The following is a 21037-nucleotide window of genomic DNA, read 5'->3' as shown; positions in this document are numbered from 1 at the left end:
TAACCTGGTGACAGATTTATTTGTGCTGAGTTTGAGAAGAATTTTGGTGGGATGCACAAAGAGTAGAGTTGTGACCTTGTGGTTATTTCTGGAAATTTATTACTGCTCTGGAGTTTGTTTCTGCTCTCCTTGCCCTGTTTAATGCCAGAGAGTTGGAATATGCAGGGTCCTCAACAGCATTATGGTTTCAGAATTTTTCCTCAAGATGTCACAAAAGAACTTTACTCCATGACTGCCAACTTATTCAAGTGCAATAAAGTTTTCATCATTTCTTTTGGCTGAAAGACTTATTAAAGTGTCTATCAATAGAGCCATTTTTATAGCACCATTACAGACATGTCAAAATTATGTGAGGTGTAGATAGAGGGAGAGAAAAACTGCAGCAGTTACATTGTAGTAGCACAAGAGGATAGTACTACAGAGCTTATTTTAGTGTCTAAGGAAGTTCCTCACAATAAAGAATGTTAAGAGCCTCTCTTATTTTTTAGTTTCAATACAAAAACTGAAGCCAAAATAAGTGTATAAAAGCCACTTTTCCCATGAACAAGAAGTTATCACATTGTCACCAGTGCCTTTTTTTTTTAATTGGGGTAAATACTGTTTTACTGCAAGGAGTTTCTTGATTGGAATTCAAAGAAATTTCCATTTTCAGCTGTGAAATGCCCAACCAGAGATTTAACCAAGGGTGTGTTGGGTAGTTCACTGCATGCAGAAGTACAATGTGCTTCCTGTCATGTAAGTGCACCAGAAGACTGGTATTAACATTTTACAAGGGAATTTGATTGTTCACAGAAGCTCTGGGGATCAGGGAACATCATTTCTTATCGGATGCTCCCTTGAAGTTATCGCAGCCTTTCTAAGGCAGAGGGAGATGAACGTGTTGCCTTTAGTTTGCTCTGTCATTATTTCCATAGTTACTTTTACACCTAAAATTCCAAGAAAAAGGAGGTCCCTCTTTCAGGCATTTGGAAGCTTTTTTTGAAAATAACAATTTCTAACTAGCAACAAATGTTGTTAAAATGCAGGTGTATTCAAGGGGAGAAGTGGACCCAATTTATTAGTTTAAAGAACAGCTCAGATTGAGTGGGTGCAAAGATTGATTTTAATTTCCAGTGCAACAGTGGAAACTTAAAGCAAATCCACTGAATGGAATGGTACAAGTTAATGAACTGATAATACTTTGGGGCAAAACCTATTCAAAGTGAAGACAAAATATATCAATTTCTTCTTTAAATGTATTTGAAAATCTTGGAGTGGCTTTTTCTTTAGGCAAAGAACAGAGGACAGATAGAACTGATTATGTTTAAAATATTTATATGGATGTGTTGTTCCTGTTTGGTTTCCACTGTTGGAATTGTTCTTGAATTACATTCAGATAAGACTGTTTTTTTTAAATAGGTACATACACATATTTTGAAATTATAAAGTATGTAAATAAAAAGGTGGACAGATTTAAAAATTAGAATTTACCATAATAAAAGAAAAAACCAAAATTTAGAGCATTTAGCAGTTCTCTTGAACTTATGATTACATATGCAATGATAAAATAATTTTAAATTTAAATTTCCAGACTTCTATTGGCTTGGTTTTGCCATTTGGTGGCCTGGCAGCCCCTGGGCTGAGCTCTGTTGGGAGGGGCTTCTGCCCCAACCCCTCTGTGTTGCATTTAGAGCTGGAGAAGGGGAGAGGCACCTCAGCTTTGGAGCTGACAACAAAGAGAGGTGTTCTGGAATCTTCCTTTCCCTTCTCTGCTTTAAAAAAGGGTTTTTTTCTTGTAAAAACATCTGATCCCTGTGTGAAACACTGTTCCTCCCAAAGTGGGCAGAAGCCCCAGCTCTGTAGCTCAGTGAGTACAGCACATTTCTGGTTCCATCTGCAAAGAATCTGCAGTAATGAACTCATGGTGTTGTTTTGCCAATTTAACACTTCATGAAATGCTGAAGTGCCTCTTGCCTGCTCAGAAAGGATTTCTGTTAGTCATTCTGTGAGAAGCTATTCAGACTGAATACAGTAATTTTACACTGTTTGTTTAATAATATGAAGAGCAATAATAACAATCAGAAAGTCATCTGTGCTTATACATTGACATTCAAAGACTCAGAAATAATGGCAGAATCAGAGGACCTTCATCCCTTGGGGTGTCCCACTGGTTCAGCAGAGCCATCACGTTGATTTACACCTCTGAATGATCAAACCTTTTAGATTTCCACAGAATCAGGCAATTCATATCAGCTGTTCTTTTTGTGTTTACTGTTTTCCAGAGCTGAATAAATAACATTTTAAAAAAAAAGAGCTGGTGAATATTCAGTCGAATTGTAAATTGAATTTACATCAGCCAGGCTATGGCCTTTCCTTTGACTTCAAATTTGCTCTGAGAAGTAACTTTTACTTGCATGAATGCAGATGGAAAGTGAATGTAAAGTGCCTTGAGTACTTGCCAAAAGTAGACTTGTTTTCACTCTAAGTGGAGCTGATGTAGATCAGGGTCACAGCTTGAGAATCAATGGAATTAAAAGGTGAGAAGTGAATCAAACTAAGTGGCTTTTAATATATCCCAAAGACATGGCACGTTTTATGAGCTGATGTGCTCAGTGACACTCCAGGAACACAGTTTCCCAAAATCACTAACTCATCTTTGCTCTGTGTCTCAGATGTAAATGCATCCTTTGCAGTATGACAGTACGAATACGGATCCCTCCATTAGGATTTACCAGCATTTCTGGTTTGTTTTTGGTTTTTTTTTATAGGAGAAACATTGCTTGGTGCTCCCCATTTCTATCTGCCTCTAAACAAAGATCAAATCATCAAATTCATTGCAGTACATAGGGGGGTTTTGGGGTTGTTTGGTTTGGTTTTTTTCATTTGTGGGGGGGGGGGTTTGTTGTTTTTTTGTTGTTTTTTTTTTTTATGCATAGGTGTGATGTAGGTTACTAGTTAATTAGTTTGTGAGGAAATGCATGAAAACCCCACAGGCTGTGTGGGTGGTTAGTTTGCATCTTCTATTCAGACTTAAATAAGAACATACCATATGTTCTTTCAGGTATGAGCTGTCTTTTGATACCTGATATTTCAGGTTCCATGGCCAGTAGGTTATTTCTCATCACAGCAATTCCGATGGGTTGTTGAACCAATAATAAAGAGTGGGGGTATTAATAATGATAATAGTAAGTCTAAAATTAATTAAAGAAAAAATCAAACTTTTCAGACATTGGTGTGTTTTCAGAGACTCTTGGGACACCTTTTGGATAACGTTTTCTGCAGGGATTTATCATTATGTGGCTTTACTGTGTTGCCCAACCAGCTGAACAGGAAATGCCTGTGCTAAAGAAGTAGGAATAAAGTTGTAAGTGCAGCAGGTAAGCCTGGCATGTGTTTGACAGCCCTGGAACTCTGTTTGCATTCCCAGATTGGCACCATCTGGATTGCACCACTCGTAATGGGATCGTGAGTGTACCTGCAATTAGTTTATGTCAGTAGCTGTGGGGATTAGATGAAATTATGGAGCAGTAAACGCTGCTTTGAAACCAGCTGGATTTTGTAAACTCAACTTGAAAGCCACGAACATTCTGGCAATTACCCCAGGACTGCTGGGCTTAGAGGCAAAAATAGGACTCCAATCCTCATAACACATCGTTGCTCCTCCTGGAGCTGAAGAGCTTGTTGAATACAAGGTGATTTGGGGGAGGGTTTTTTTGGTTTCAAAGTGGAGGAGTCTGGAGTGGAAAATCAAAAGCTGCAGACAGATTGATATAAGGAAGGAGTGGTAAGAATCATGACCAGTGAGGCTTAATGTGACAAAAGAGAGGAGGCAAAGGCCAGAAAGATGGGAGGGAAAGAAAATTCTTTCGAACTGATTTCTTTATTAGTGCAGAATTCCTGGCAGGGATGTGTAGCCAGGGGAATTTTTAGCTAATGTCTGCTTGCTTTTCCTCAGTGAATTAGCCTGAAATCCACCATGTGGATTAATGAGGTTTTTGGGGTTTGTTTTTAATTATATTGTCAATGGCTCAGTAACTGTTTTCATGTAATAAAAATCAGTCTGGGGTAAACTTAGAGGCTGAGTCACTTTTCCCAAGGGATACCAGGTGAAATTCTGAGATGATGTCAGTGCTGAAGCAACTGATGTTGACATTAAATCTTTCCCAGTGTAGAAATGACTCAGAATGCACATCCAAATTGAAATCTCCCATGAGTTTGTTCTGCTTACCTCTGGGGCTCAAAGGACTGATTTCTGTGTTCTTTCCAATCTGTCAGAAACTCTCTGTCTTTATTATACACGTTTGACTTTGTTTTAAATGGGGAATGTAAGGAAAAAATTGCTGCTCTTTCATGCAGTTGAGATTCCCTTGGTGAATAAGCTCCCAGTCATTCCACTTCTGGTCTCAGAGAGATGGTGTATCTGCATGTAAAAATAGTCTTAAAATATTTCATTCAGGCATCCAGGAAATTAACACACAAACACATGAAGACAGAGCAGTGTTCAAAGAACTCTTGGGAATAAATATAAGCAAATCTTTTAATATCAAATACTGTAGATACTGATATTTTCACAAAGCTAAGGACTTAAAAAGTAGATGTTGGGCTTTCTGGGCCATGGTGGCTGTGACATGCAGAGAAACATGAGTATATAAGACAATTTTAACAAAGAGTATTTCTGAGTGCAAGCTTTAGTTTTTCTGCACTAGATTTTTTTTATAAAAGTTGTATCTCTACTGAAGTGTTAAATGTTTTCATTTGTAAAGAGTACCTTACAAAGCTTCTGAAATCATTTTCTTTATTTTCTTCACAGATAGCAAAAAGAGGAAAAAATAGGCCCAAATTAAAAAATAAAGAAAGAAAGAAAGAAAAAGAGAGGGTTCAGTTCAGAACCAACAATAAACAACAAGGGAATTACTGAATATTACAAATAGTTTAACTTCCCCAGAATAGAAGCTGTGGCTAAAAGGTTTCCCATCCCAACTGTATGTCCATTATACTGAACTGGGCTCACACTGGCTGGTTGTTGCAGTCCTGCCTTCTGCTCAACATCACTTAATAATAACTCATTATCTTAATTCCCCCCTTGCCAATGCCTTCTCACCCTCATATGGCTGATTTAATTCTCCTTCCAGCAGCCTAATTCCCTCCTAACTCAACTCACAAGTTCAGGTGAATCAAGTCACTTGTCCAAAGCCAGTGTTGGCTCTGCTGTGGCTCCTGTTTCATTTCCCTGCACAGCATCAATCCTTCCTCTTGAGGCTGCAAATACTTCAGGCACAAATTATCTGTATGATCACAGTGGCTAGTTCAGCATCACCATAATAAATTTGTTGAATAATAATCCAATAAAATAGCTTAATCATGTCCTACATTCAGGCCAAATATATTTTGTGTATAAGTTACGTTAGAAACCCCAATTAAATAGTATAAATGACTCTCTGTGTGATTGTGGTCATGTCTTTACATTTTGTTTTAAAATATGTTTCTGTACTGTACATACATCCATGTACAGAGTGTTACAGGCACAAAATTCCCATTGCATATTAGTTTTCTTTTGAAAGGAAAGTTAATTATATTGTCTTTCACCATCAAAGCACTGAGCTCTCAAAAAAGGTCAGACTTACCCCGAGCAGGTCCACAGTTTACAACTGTCTATTTAAATAATAAAATAAAGGTGCTGAGTTTTTGGTTTTCTCCAAAGCAGATGGATTTGACTTCCTGAAAAAAGGGAAAAGGAAGGAATGTATATGCATATGTATATATGGATACATACTTTTATGGAAGATATCTCTCTATATATGGTTTTCACTTAAAAATAGGACTTTTTGTACCCAGGCCTGGGAAAACCTAAACCTTTTTTTTTTTCCTGTGAATGCAAAAAAAAAAAACAAACCACCAAAAAACAAAACAAAACAAAAAACAACAACAACAACAACAAAAAAAGAAAAACAAACAAAACAAAAACAAAACCAAAAAAAATTATGCAAAAACCATGGTCCATAATCTCTAGAAGGATGTGGCAAAACAAAACTCCCCTTGCCATGCCATTTTCGGAGTGGGTATCCAAGTATTTCAGACACCTTTGTGTTTGGTTAGTCTTTGTTAAGAATATTTCACTGGAGCTCTGAAGCCTAAGAATGAAGAGCCATCCTGTACTTACCCACCCTGTAACGTCTGGAAGGAGAATTTTGTGCCTTTTTCTATTTTTGTTGAGATGCTTTGACTGCTCATGATTTTCATTATTCAATACTATCATTGTGAAATTTTAGCCCTTTACTTGAAATCAAATACAGAACTTTGAGTTCAAAAAGTGTGTGATAAAAGTAAAAAGGAATGCAAAAATCCTGTTATTTCTCCAATTATTTTCCTATGATTTTGCTCTAATGATCTCATCCATTTTTACAGGATATGCAGAGCTCAGAGCACTTATACCCCTCTATACTTTTTTACTGCTGTCATAATGAAAAATTGTATTTACTGGAAGAAGTGACATTTTTTTCCCTTTGACAAATTCACGGAAATCTCTTTTTTTACTTGCAAATATTTGCAAAGTAAGAATTGATACCTTTGCACAGATCTGCCTTGTGAGGTGCTATGACACTTTGAAGTCCTTTGATCATTTCACATAGTTTGTCACACTCCAGGCTGTTTAAATATATTTGGGCATGTTGATAGACTTATAAAACTGGCTAGCAGGGCTGCCTGTGGAGCAGAATTCATTATTCTGGGGCTGCATGTAATAGTTAGAACAAAAGATTGGAAGTTAATAACAAGCATTTGCAAGTTTTACAGCAGAATTTGAAACCAGGTGACACTCCAGTCAAACCTGAATGCACAGCTGTCTTTAATGGCATTAAACAAATTGCAATGCAAAGCACCTGTAACCTGAATTTAGGGGATGTTTCCTTCTGTCAGTGCCACATTATTCCTTGCATAATGTACATGAAAGTCTTGCTGTTGATGAAAAGATTTCTGCAGTGATTTCTGTGGAGCTCTCCCAGGAAAGCACAAGGTCAGGGCAGGATAAAGCAGTAACAGTGAATTTATCACCATCATCATCACCAGTTGCCAGAGTACAAGAAGAGCCTTTTTAGGATGTTGCTGTGTGGTGGGTGAGCCTTGAAGACAGAGAGCCCTTGGCCAAAGGGACCTGCTGGGAGCAGCTCTGGATTGCCAACACAACAGCTCCCATCACTGACAGGTGGGGCTGGTTTGTGTTGCAGCCCAGATGAGTAAAACATCTGTGCATTGACCTTCACAAACCCAACGCTCCAGATGTGTGCATGTGTAACTTTTAAATGTTTTCAGGTTGCAGTAATTGTATTCTCTCCACAGAGAAAATATAGTGCCATAACTAATATAATACTGTGTTCTGTAGTAATTTGTAATTTCTGTCAGATTGGGTCTATAAATACATAAATATGGAAAGTATTTGCTTAAAAAGATGCCTGCAGTGTTTTCTTAAACTTGTATTTATCAGTGTTTAAGAGAGGAATAATTAAGCAGGCAGATTACTCAGCTGTACTTACATACTTCACTGGAGAGCTCCAGGTCTTCAGCTCCAAACTGTAAAATTAACTACCAGGCAGTTAAAAATATGTACCTAGTGCAGTATTTCATATTTAATGGAAATTCATCAGAAATCCATCAATCAAAACAGAGGTATGGAAGGAGAAGTATTTTTCTGTCACCTTCCAGTTCTTTCTCAGGCTCAGCAGGACCAACTGCACCCCTGCAAGGGCTGCTGTGGCTCTGGCATTTGGTGTAACTGAGCTGGTTTGTGCCCTCTGAGAATCTGCACCACCCTCATTAGTGGCATTTGTTTTGCTTTGTTTTCCCTCTGGTTATACTCTGATCTATGGAACCTGAACAATTAGCCCAGCAGAAGTGTTAGGGGATGTGAAACAGCTCTTCACTCGGAGAAAATGGGGCTTTGTTGCCACCATAAATTTAGTTCACATTTCATTTTCCTTTTGGCATGTTCAAAAGGCACCTTTCTCTTTTTTCCATGGCTGAGACTGCTTTCTCTTGTAGCAAATGTCTGACTTCCAGTGCGCCCTGCGAAGCTGAAGGATCCCTTCTGCAGGGAAAATGTCTCATCTGAAAATGATGGCTGGGCCCAATTTATAAAAATGTGTCAACATGACTAATTGTCAGCTGAGTGGTGAAGCTTATTATGTGCAGCACAGTGCTGAATATCTTCACTGAGTGCAGCAACATATTTCAGCTGTGGCAGGAACATCTCATACCCTCTCTCACAGCAGGTCAGGAAAATAAATGTGATGCTGCTTCAGAATAAATGCCATAAATGGTTCCAAGCCACATGACAACTGGCAAAGGGATGTTTATTCTGTTTAAGAACTGAGTAAAATTTTAAACATGTATTTCACAGTGGTCATAATTTTGGTTAGAAATCTTTTCTGTTTGCATGCAATTTTGCTAGATCCTTTCTGTAACACTTCCTGCTTGTTTTTCTCTGTGTTTTCTTGGCCTCCTAGGACAAAAGACAACACAATTCTTGAGGGAGAACTGAAATGCAGCTGTTTCTACTGTGCTGGTACTGCAGTTAAACTACTAATGAATACATATTCCCCAAGAGATGTATTTCCCAGGGATATTTTCCCAATTTGGCATGTGTTAAGAAGAAAGGGAAAATGAGAAAAGAAAAATTCTCCCACCTCTAAAAAATAGAAAAGAAAAATAGTATCATCTTCCTATTATTTCAGAAATAAATCTAAACAGAAATAATTACCTGATGTATCAGTAGAAAGGCTGTCACCAGGTATCAAAAGAGCTGAGAGAACACACTCCAGACTTGCTCCCCTCTGACTTTAACCCTCTCAGTTTTATAAAGTGCTTCTTTCCTTCACCAATCATTGACTCCAGAGGAATATGAAGTTTTCCCAAAATGTCTAAAAATCAGTGTTCTGGTTTTAGCTCGGATTTTCCATAGGTGGTAAGTCAAGAATCTGATGATAAACACATAAATCACTTTCCCAAAGATTTTTTTTAGTTTCTATAATACTTTTTTATCTTTTAACCATCTCTAGAATATTTTCCATTTGCTTAACATTCAGAAGCTTTTCTTTGTTCATGGTTTTCTGAAACCATTCCCTTTCCTTTATAGCTTTCCAGAGGAGACCTGTCATTCACTTCTCCCTTGTTGCTGGGCAAATAAGATCCTTTTGCATGCACAGATTGATGCTTTTTGCCTCTAAACCTGTGACTTTACCAGTATCTGTGAGGATAAAAGTTAAGGAAGTCCAAGCAACTATTCCTGTGCTCTGTACAGTTATAAAGGTGTGGGAGGGCCAATGAGGGAAGCTGGGGTAGGTCAAGGATAACTGTTGAGTGTTGAACACCATTGGCTGTGGAAGTTCAGAGAAACATTTTTGTGACGGCACCATTTTGATCAAATCTTCTTTTCTCTAAAGAGGACAGTCCTTGGAATCCAAAATATTTCACATGAATGCCTTTTCTTTCCCAGTAAAAAGGTCTTCAACATCTTTATTTTCTCTCTGTCATTGAAGGCACTCCATGAGCTTTATCAAAGCAAGAGTCTAATAAATTATTGTCACTTCTGGAATGGATCTAGTATGATATTTACACATCAGGGCTGTTAATGGCTCATATTAACTCCCTGAATGGGTTAAACCCAAGCCCCTCTCCATGGAGTTTCCAAAAACAATCACCAGTGTCCTCTAAACAAATTCAGCTCCTCCAAAACTTCTTGAATCTTATTTCTCCTCTCAAGCTCTTGGTAAAAAGCAGAGTACAAATTAATTGCCTGCTGTAATACTTCATCTGTAGGGATTACCAGGGAACACAAGCTCCAGAATTGCTCAGCATCTTGCTGAATTAAGTCCTAACACTTTGCTTTGCCACCTGGATGGCTTGATCAAGTCCCAGGTTGCCATTTCTTTGCCTCATCAGCTTTCCATCTGCTTCTTTCTCTTGTCTGAAAACCAGCTCTTCATTCCATTCCCAGGTTTTCTCCTTGTACTAGTGGTTGCTTTTTGTTTTAACCTTTTAAATTCTATTTTTTTCAGCTATGTAAACAAGCCAACTACTCAGCTAAAAGGACAAAACCTTTAATACCTGAGGTTGTTTTAGTGCAGAGCAGAACATGACCCATTCAGTAATTCTTTCCAGGCAGAGCAGTTTATTATAGACTGGAAGTGTTGCATAAAACTCAAAACCTTTGCTATGGATAAACTTTCAAAACTGTGCTTAGATGAACAACATTAGGTTGGCAGTCAGGCTGGTAATCTCTTAACAAGAGTTTCTCCTTAATTTTTCAGTATTTATTGGTTGATTTGGGGCAGATTAAGGTGCCAAAACCACAAAGTATTTATTGAACTCCAAATTATAATGGGTGAAATTGGACAGTGAATCCTGACATACCTTTGTATGAATAGAACAAGCTTTGATAGCATAAAGGTAAACTGGAATCTCAGCTTTCTGCCTCTGTGCATTAGTTCTTTGTTATTAAAAACCCACCTATCTAATATGGAACTCAGTTTGTTAGGAATACATAACTCTGAACAAGACAATATTCCTATATGATACTTTACAAGAAATAATATGTGTATTCATGATGTACATCATCTCATAATCACAGCAGGACTAAATAGTTTAAATTAGTCCTGTCAGGCCTGGCCCTTTAGTACCCAAAGACCGTGGTGTGATACAGAAGGAAAGATGTTCTTCAGCAGGTGTGTGATTCCCATTAGTCAGTGGACCATTGACTTTCCCTCCATAAGTTCAATTTTTCTTCAGATATCTCTAAAGCCCTGAACACATTAAAGGTCTCAGTAAGAGAACACCCCAAAGTCCATTAAATTTAACAATAACAAGTCCCCAGATGAAAGCAATTAAGCTGCAAGGATTTGCAGCCAGTTCATGGGGATGCTTTTCCTTGTCTCAGAGAGAAATCACCCAGGCAGCAAAGTAGAAATGAAAGGGAACTAAAAAGCAGCAGGTTTGCTCCAAACATCCCAGACTGTATAAAATCCACTGCCTGAGGAACAGCCACGGGCCTGTGGCCAGCAGAAGGATTTTAAATCTGCACCTCTCACCAGGCAGAATATTTGCCAGCTGAGAGTCAGATGATGCATTTCTTGCTTACTCAGAACTCTTGGAAGTTGTGCTCATGTGTGCACAGAGATGTGTTGTGGCCCAGTGTAGAAATTTATACATCATCTACACTTGCAAGTTTGCAAGAAAGGGAAAAAAGCAAAGGTGCTGCTCAAAATGTGTTTTCAGCCTAAGATTTTTCCAGCCCTCTCCATTTTTCAAAGTTTTTGCTAAGATAACTGGCTTGCTGTGCAGAGTGTTTTTACAGTTTGGTTCTTTTTGCTTGCTCAAGAGTCTTTTAAAAATAAAAATCCACTTCATGAAAAAATAATTTTCATAATTATTATTTTAGATGAGTTAACATAGTTTTATGGTTATGCATATGGGATGGAAAGTGGTTATTCTTGACTCTTGTTAGAGAGCTAGAATTAATTTCCCCACTCTCACAGTTTCTATAGTAACTGCTCTGGAAATTGCCTATTTGGATATTTTTACTCTGAAATAACTGGAATTTTCAAAGTAACTTCAATTGCTTCCAGAGTGTTGCATGTCAGAAGAAGGAAGATGCCTCAGAGAACAGAGTGTGTATGGAGATACCAGGAGCATTTTCCATTCCTGCCCTTGGCATGTTTTACTGAGGTAGTCCAAGTGCTGGAGGTAGAGCCCACAGTGCAGCTGGAGAGAGGACACACAAGGACAGGTCTCTTAGACCTTCTCCCCACTTTGAGAAACAAATCAAATCTCAGATTTGTGTTTGAATGAGCCAACTGGTTTAGCTTGAAGTGGGATTCTAAGACAGACAACATCTCAAGGCCCTTTTTTCTGTCAGTTTGCTGATTGATATGAAAATCATGCATGATATGCAATATCTGGAATTTTAATTCAAGCTAGACCAAGCTAAGACAAAACCATCTCTGAGGTGCTCCTGATTTATTCAGAGAAAATAAATTATGTTGGCTTTTTTTTTAATTGATTTTTATTTTCATCATGTAAATCATGTGGGATTTATCTCACCAGGTCTCTTTAAGACCCACCTTGTTTTCCTTTGTAAAGGGAGGATAAGGAGCTTTCAGAGCTCTAGATGCCATGTGAAGGTAGATGTTTGAAAGAATATGAATTCTGGAAACCTTGGAAACCAACTTAAATGCTAATTTACAGATGATCTCAAACTGCCCTTGGTGTACATAAAAATAATCAGACATGAAATCAGTCACAGCTGCTTGTGGAGAAGGTTTAAAGGAAGAGGCATCTCTTCCCACCTCTCAAGCACCTTGTTTTGCCTGTGTTAGACTTGAGAAGCTGACAAATACATGTTTTGGTGTTATCTACATAATTATTATTCACTGTTTTCTGGGAAGAGTCCTAGTACTTGGGAAGCAGATTCTGTCTCTTAACCTATTGAAGGCATCAGTTCTTTGTTGGAGTGTAATGTGAAATAATTGTGCTTTCCAGTTTTTTATATTAACCCATTTTCCTAGTTAAGTGAAGAACTTTTTAATAATTCCATTCATTTATCAATTTAATTACACACTCTGGTTTCAGGTTTATAGATATAGGCAGTTTTCCCTACCATAATATCAGGCAGCTTCCTGATGTCATGTTTTGTTAAGTCAGTATTTGGAAATCTGGATGGCATTTTTCTCAGATGTCAGTGACAGATTCTTTTCTGAGTTCATTAGATGGTATAGTTGAAATGCTATTTAAGCTTCAAAATCCCAGAGATAAAATGATGATGTTTCTAGTAATAAGGAGGATGGAAAGGAATTCAAAAAGGCAGCTGTTCTCATACATTACAAAGAATCAATATTTAAATCAAAGCAGATGATCTGAGTTGATTCAATTCACAACCACATGTTAGCAGGAGTTATTTTGAGGATCAATGCTGCAAAGTAAAAATGATGCTTGAAACCAAAAAAAGAACATAAATCCACAGGTGCCCTTCATGACTTTAATCTTATTCAGGATTTCTGATTGTGCAGTTCTAGAAATTTAAATTATTGTTAAAGATCCATTTCCTTTAAAACTTAATTTATGTCTTTATTACTATTTGGAAAACAACTTTAATTCTTCTGTCACTTCAGGTGGTTTTAAAAATGGAGCAGTAAGAGGGAGAAAAGTCTTTGCAGAACATGGACTCTGGTATTGGCATCATGGACACATTAAAAACCCTTTTGACTCTTCCCCACTTCCCTCTCTGTCTCTGTCTCTGCCTCCCAAGTGCTGAGGCCAATTGTCAGAGGTCACCTCTGTGCATGGGTTTCACTAAAGGATTTCAAAGGTCTTTTCCACTCTAATTGATTCTGTCATAAAGTCCCCACTGCCAACAGGGTGTGGGAATGGCCTCTGGGGACTCTCCATGGAAAGCTCCAGCTCCCAGCTCGGCCTGGAGAATTATTTGGGGGTGTGCAAATCAGCCCAGGCCAGAAACATCCCCTGGATTATTTTCACACTATACAGGGCCATATTTATTGCCTGGAAATGGCAGCATTAAGTAGTGTTGATGTAGCCACAAGTCCTATGTGGAAGAAATTTCCCTGCCAAAGCACTGCATAAACATAACAGCCCCCTGCTACTGAACAATTAGGTTTGTGGTTTTGATGGCTGATGACAGTAGACATTGTAAAGTGCTCTGAAATCTAATGATAATAAGCTGTGTGGAGCTGTGTGATGTTAATTGAGGAAGTAAAACTATCTTAGAGATCTGCACTGCCGTGGCAGCATCACAAACGGCACCAGTTCCTCTTCAGATGGTTTCTTTGTTAACTGCTCTGGCTCAGATCCCTCAGGATACTTCATCATTCAGCTTACCAACATTGCTCCAAATGTTCTCTTTCCTAGTGAATGGAATGGCTGGGAAATGAAAGCTTTGAACTGACAGTTGAATCTTCCCATCACTGAGAAGCTCATTATTAGTTTGCAGGAGCTTGTGGGGAATTGCATCTTGATTGCACCAGTTGCAACTGCACATTTAACACCCTGCAAATATGGAGCTAATTCTAAATATCCACCTCAGAGTTTAGAAGAACCACGGGACAAATAAGGGTTCAGGAGCAAAGTTGTTCAGCTTTTGAAGCTTCACACGTGGTGATAGGAAAATTAAAATGGAAATATTTCAGCCAGAATAAACAGAAGGATTTATCAATGCTTGTTGAGCTATTCTTGCCCAGCATTGGTATAATTAGAGAATACATATATATAAAGGGGGGGAATACACTAACTATATATTGCTACTATGTCCTTTAGCTCTGTAGCCTTAATTAGAACAGATTTGCTCTTACATCAGAACTGTCTGTCCACCAAAGCCATTGGTGTGGCAATTATAGTAAAAGATCTCTGAACTCCACTGATTAAGGAAACATGGTCCTGTGAGCAAAGAGAGAGTTTCTGACTCAGACTTGTGCATTAATGTGTAATTAACTGATACATAATACATAATCCCTGACCATTCAGATGCAAATGCCTTTGATCAGACCACATAGAACTCAGCTGATGGTTCAGTATGCAAATGGTCAGTGTCCTTGAAGCTGCTAATTAAACAATTCCTTTTTGTACCCAGGCTATGCTTTGATGTGTGTTTTACCAGTTGAACCCACATGTCATCTCTCTGCTGTGCATCCCTTTGTTACAGAGCTGGCTTTGGAGGCAGCTTTGAATATCAAAAGCTGTTCATCTCTGCTTGTTCATCCTTAGCCATTACTTGTCAGTTAGAGAAGTTCACATCTTTCTAAAGAGAGCGAGTGTGGAGAAATTAAAAACAGTGTTATTTTTGTGGCATCTTCAGAGGTGTGTTACAGCCATTCCTGGTGCTGTGGTTGGAAATAAAGCAGCTCATCGTGCTGAGCCAGGTTTGATGCAGGAGAGAACACACAGCTTAGGATCTCTTCTGGTTTGGTGCATCCCTTCCACTTCATCATGGTGTGCATAATGCCACAGGAGGAAGAGACAGGATTCAGTTGTCTGAGTAAAATGAACTGGTAGAAATGCACACCAAATAATAAGTTAATGTGCTCCCAGTCTGGATAAACAGCTACTTCCAAATCCTCTTGGTTTCCTCATGTCAAAGGTGCCAGGTTTTACAGTTCACATAGACAGCTGTTTGGGGTTTAATTTGCATTGAGGGAAACATTGAGATCCAAGAACAAAGAGCTCCCTTGGGCAAAAACAGCAGCAGAAAAGATACTTGACAGGACTTGCACACATGCAAGGCCCTGCTCTTTTTGTAATCTCTGGTAGGGGTTGAAGCCCATAATATTCATCTTGTGGTCATTTAAAGAGACTCCATTTAAGTGATAAGGGGCTTTCTGATGATCTTTTGGCAAATTAAAAATAACAGATCTAATATATAAAATTTTATTAGTACTTTTCAATTACCTTTCAGTTTCCTTTCATTAATCATGCATCTCCATGAACAAGATGATAAATTGTAAGTGAATACTCAAATATCATAATTTTAAAAGTGAGTTTTAATAGGACCTCGTGGCTGAGATGAAATACCCTGCAGGAAAGTATAAAGAGCAGTTTTGATAATTCCTCAGGTTTGTTTTCTCTAAATTCTCATTGATTTGCATCAGTGACACAAGAGTCTGATCTTTATGCCTGGTTATGTTCTTGCCTGTTTGTGAGGGAATTTATAGTATATTTTCTGGAGGAATTACAGCTGGTATGCAGATAGTGCTTAGAGTTTCTGCATAACTATTTATAGTTAGACTTAGTGAGTGGATCAATATTTGAAATAGGAGACACCAACTCCATATGTTCCCCTCCTACTAGAGATGAGTGTTTTAACTGGAAAATTATTTAGGAAAAATCGGTTTTCCAGGGTAACATAGAGTTGGAAATGACAAGAATAGTGGATCTGAATGCAGGTGCCTTTCTCCTGCTCACCTTTCAGGTGGAGCTCTGCAAAGGCCCAGGATTCTGGCTGGGGAAGGACTGAGTTACCAAAGATGTCTCCATGCCAGGTAGGACAAACTCAATCATTTAAAAATTCTCTGACTGAAAACCTGAAGCTTTAGGTAAGTTAGCAAAAATATTGGATTAAAAGATGACAGCTGTACTAATTTAGATAATGCTTTTATCTAATTGTACTATATAATCCAATATATTCAACTGAAACAAGCTTGTAATAAAATAAAGCAGGACTTTTTCATTCCACAATAGTCTGAAGGAGTTTCTTGACCTTTTCTATTACCAGTACTTGTTCCTTTAATTTATCCTCTAACTAATATTGATAAGCACATCATTAAATGTTCCAACCTTTGCAGTTACTAAACCCTTTCAGAAAGGTGTTCCAAATGAAGATTCACACTTTTTCAAGGACCTCTGTAAGTTTTCTGGGGGGTTTATCCTTTAATAGAAATAGGAATTATAAAATTAGTCATTATTGAACAGTAAGAATAACAACTCACTTCTTCCCCTCAACAAGATTCATCTTTTCTTTATCCTTTATCAGTGTATGAATTTTGGTGGATGAAATTAGTTTTAATCCATGATTGTTAAGGCTTTTCAAACACATGTATGTGTGGATGGCTCTGAAGGAAGGGTTATGGAACTTAGTGCTTTTATGATAATGATTTAAGGTAAAAACTCTGCTCCTCTGAACAATTTTAGGCTTTTTTCAGAGAAAAAGGAATTTGTGCAGGACCTTTAGAAAAGACACAGGGCTGAACTTTCCCTGTGCTGGTGTTAAGGAGGTTTATAGGAGCTACTCAGTGTCTTTATTTAATCACTCTGAGTAGTTAGGAAAGATAAAAGTAGTGACAAGAAGTGTTTTAATTACTCTCTAAGAAGCCTTATAAAATAAGACTTCCAACTGTTCTTGAGCCAAATAGAAAGCCCTTTAATCTGAAGTGCACAAAACAGTTTGATGTCCCATTTCTTTTAGACTCCATTGTTCTATTAATTTCCATAAAAGACAAACAAATGCAATTAAAAATCTGGAAGTAGTTTAAGTAAACAGACATTCTTCTTGGCTTCAGTTTGATTGGTTTGCTACTGAGTAAAAATGTCCTTTCTTTTAGATAAGATCCACAGTGTAAAAGCAGAATGCTAAATTCTGAAGGTCAGCTTTGAATCACATGAACTTTAGCTTAAAAAGGCAGTCCTAGTTCTAAGATAGTGATTACTATTAAATTCTCCATTTTAAAATGTATGAATCTCATGTGTTAGAAGCAGAAGATCAGACAGGGAATGCTTTTGTTTTCCTTGGCTGTACCCTTCAATTTTTATGGTGTCTGGACCAATAGGTCAGTCTCCTCAGAACAAAGGATGAGAAGGAAGGCACGAAGTGTCATCTCATGGAGTGTTTATTTGATCCTCTCCTCTTTATTCCTCTTTCTCAGCATGGAATGTTCTTCTTGTCTGAAAATGTGTAAAGGGTTGTACAAATATGTAGTTTTATATTCATTTAGGTATATTTTTGTATATAAAAGAGAACATATCTATATAAAAATATAGATATACTTAGGAGACATTCCAATGAACTGAGTTTTGGCCAGTGGGTAGGAATTTTCTGCCTTGCTATTCTGTCTTTTGAATATTCCTGGATTGAATATTCCTGGCCTCGTGTTCTCACTGTGTAGAAAGGGAGGAAAATGCTGTCATGAGTGAAAGTGCTGGGGTTTTGTTGTTTATTTGGTTGGGTTTTTTTTTTCTTTGCTTACCTACAGTTTCCTTTACAACTCACTCAAGATGAAAGCATTTGAGCTGTGCAATGGTTGCATTTAAAAAAAAAAGGCTTAGAATACAGGAATGTGTTGGGTAAGGGATTGATGTTGTGTTTGAAGAACAGCAGAATGGTGGGTTGACTCAAATACAGATCCTCAGAAACACTCTGGACTTTGGCCAGAGCTGCTTTGGACTCTCCACCATGAAAGCATTTCCACAAATATTCAAGAACTGCCCTTTCTTTTTTTCATATCTCTTAGACTCTCTATGTCTATAGTATCTCAGCATCTTCCAGCAACCAGTGTAGGACCTTCCCTCTGACTTTTCTTCACAAATTAGCCCTTTGAATAGTCTTTTGGTGCCAGCACAAATATTTCTCCTTAAAATATGTATTTCAATTTTTCTTTCCTTCTATGGCTGTTTGTAATTCCTGGCATGAGCCTCTTTGGTGACATACTGAGAGCTGATGGATCTTGTTCTGGGTTGGGTCCTGATAGTGGTGAGCTCTGTCAGCCCAAAGGTGTGGTGGGACTCCAGGTTGAGGTTGCTGGGCAGCTGTTATGGAAGGCCTGGCACCCCTGGGAGAAAACAGGATCTCTTCTCTCTGGGCACCAAGACAGCCCAGGACACAAAAACCACATGGCCCCCAGTGCAGTTTCTCTTGAAACTTGTGCAGAGAACCTCAGATGTTTTGGAGTGAAGAAATCTAGGGATAATTAAGTCCTATACCATGACAGAGTTATAAATTGAGTATAACAAATTTGCAGGACTTGGAAAAACCTGTTTGTGACAAGACAAACACATTTGAATGCACACACAGTGTCTGTTCATATGTGCATGGATATTTGTACACACAGGAGTCCAAACTACCTGGGAAACATCAGCAATGAGAAATCCTGATTTTTTTATGGTAGTTTAGGGCTTTGCAAACAGATGTTCCCCACTGAAGGAAGCACACAGTGCTGTCAGGTGCTTCTTTCTGACTCCTACCCTTCCCCATGTCTTGCTCAGCTCCACCAGCAAGACACTGGACTAGCTGGTGGTGCTTCATCTGGTGTGAAAGATAAATAGGACTGACTGCTCCCTCCATATGGCTGGGATTTGACTTCAAGAAATCCCTCAAGAGCAAATGAAATTGCTGGAGGACAGAGAAGCAGCATAAATTTGAAAAGGTACACTTATAAAATAGTATACTCTGTTCTCTGAACTATTTTCTGTGGATAAATGACTTATTTTTTTAGACAGGTGGTTGTGTTCAGATGCCTCTGAGGGTGTGAGTATGTTCTGTGACCTTTAGCTGATGTTGATTCATTAATACCTTTATCTGTTCGTATCCAGGTCTAATCTGGATATGAGATGTAGAAGGTTGGCAGAAGAGTAAATTATTCCATATGACTCTTACCTTTGTCACTGGAAGGAGGTTTGATTCTGCTTAATGACTGTCAAGTCCAGATACCTCAGCAAACAGTCTCTTAAAACCTACATTGTAGTTTATAGCTGTCTTCATTAACTGTACATGATTGAAGTATTTCCCACAATAGTTTCTCTTCCATTTGTTTTTTATGCTACAAATATTTCATTAAATGCAACACAGTTGAATGTCCAGTTGCTGCAGGAGAACTGGAGTTAACTAAGTACAATTAAAATGAAATATGAAAAAATTTGATATTTCTGCACACAATTGAATTTCACTGAATCATTTACTTAAATAAGACTGATGAGTGAATTGATTATGACACTAAAAGTTCACTATTGCAGGAAAATGCCACTTGAAAAATAAAATGGTGATATTCAAACACAAAAAAACCTTTGGCATCAGTAAAACCACATCTGAAGTGTTCACCAACAAAGGAATTTGAAGCCTTCTTTTTGCAATCTTTGAATGTACTACTTTGATTTTTGGTAATGATTCAGAAGTTATAGAGTGCTGGGGAAACAAAAATTCCTTTTTTTATTTTATTTTCTAAACAGACTTGTGATAATGATTTTTCATTCTTATTTATTTTTTATTCTAATGGAGCTTTGAGCTGTAGAACTGACAAATTTTGCATCAGGCATTCTCACCAACTTTCATATATGTTAATTTTATTCTCTGATCTCTTACTGTGTGAAATAAAGTAAATGTTTTTTTCCTCACCTTTGTTCTTTTTTTTTTCTTCTAGAGGGTAGAGATTTTATATTATTAATGAAGCTGAAGAGAAACAGACCCTTTAAACCTTTGCTTTGTATTTGATCTTCTAACATACATAGCAACACTTTTCAATCACCCACTGATTGTAATTCTTCTGAAAGTTCCAATGTAACCCAAAAATCAATATTAACAGATGTTGTTTGCTTAAGTCTGACAACGTTCCAGAAAAGCTCTCGTCAAATGCATCCCATCTATGGTTTCATAAAGTTTCACCTTCTCAGAATCAATATCAGCAGCTGTTCACTACTCTGATTTTATTTTTTTTCCCCCCAAGGCAGTGCAGAAGTGCCTCTTGCAGCATGATTTTGGCAGCAAAAGGAGCCCCCCAGGTGTGTGACAGCCCTTGGTGCTGCTGAGGAATCTGGTCCTGGAGGGACCACGTTGTCTTCCCCAATGTCCCTGGAGACCAAGGATTAAACAGGAGAAGTGGGTTTAATTACCACAGGATGGATGATTGTGCAAATCAATGCAAAGTGTGTTGTCCATCCACATTAAAGTCCGTGTTAGGGTTGGATTAATGTCTCTTTATCAGTGAGTGTTAGTGCAGAAAGGAAATATTAGAGAGTTAGGGAGGAGGAGGGTAAGGAGGAGCTCACCTGCCTGGTTTGGGCATTGCTTGGTTTGGTGTTTGCTGTACAGGGCTGACATGAATTCTCCAATTTTGGCATAGACTCTTCCAAGGCCTCTGTTTTCAAGAGTGAGTTAAGAGATTTCTGACTGCAGAAAACAAGGCCATTAAAAAAGATAAAAGAAAAAAAAAACCAAATCACCTTTCTGGGCAGTTTGAAGGAAGGAATAAACTGGTTTATCCCTTTCCCAGTATGCAAAAAATGCAGTGGATGTAAAATGGAAGCTGATCTATGTAATGAGGAAAGTGTAATCTGGTGCAGTTTGGATTTTGCTGAGTGGGGTTGTTTCCTGGTTAAAATAAAGTGATATAAATGACTGTTCTTCTCGATGAATATGTATAATAATTTCTGATTGCAATGAGGCAACTTCCTAGAAACAGCAAAATGCATCTACTGCAAGTTCTGGCAAAGTGATCAGCACTTGTTGGAAAATATATTCGAGATTAACAAATATTTTTGCTGTCTGTAATAACATTTAAATCTGCCTCATTCACAG

The sequence above is a fragment of the Pithys albifrons genome, chromosome 14, assembly GCF_047495875.1.
Source record: "Pithys albifrons albifrons isolate INPA30051 chromosome 14, PitAlb_v1, whole genome shotgun sequence".
In the NCBI taxonomy this organism is placed as follows: domain Eukaryota; kingdom Metazoa; phylum Chordata; class Aves; order Passeriformes; family Thamnophilidae; genus Pithys; species Pithys albifrons.
The sequence above is the reverse complement of the archived record's forward strand: the minus strand, read 5'-3'. Positions refer to the sequence as shown.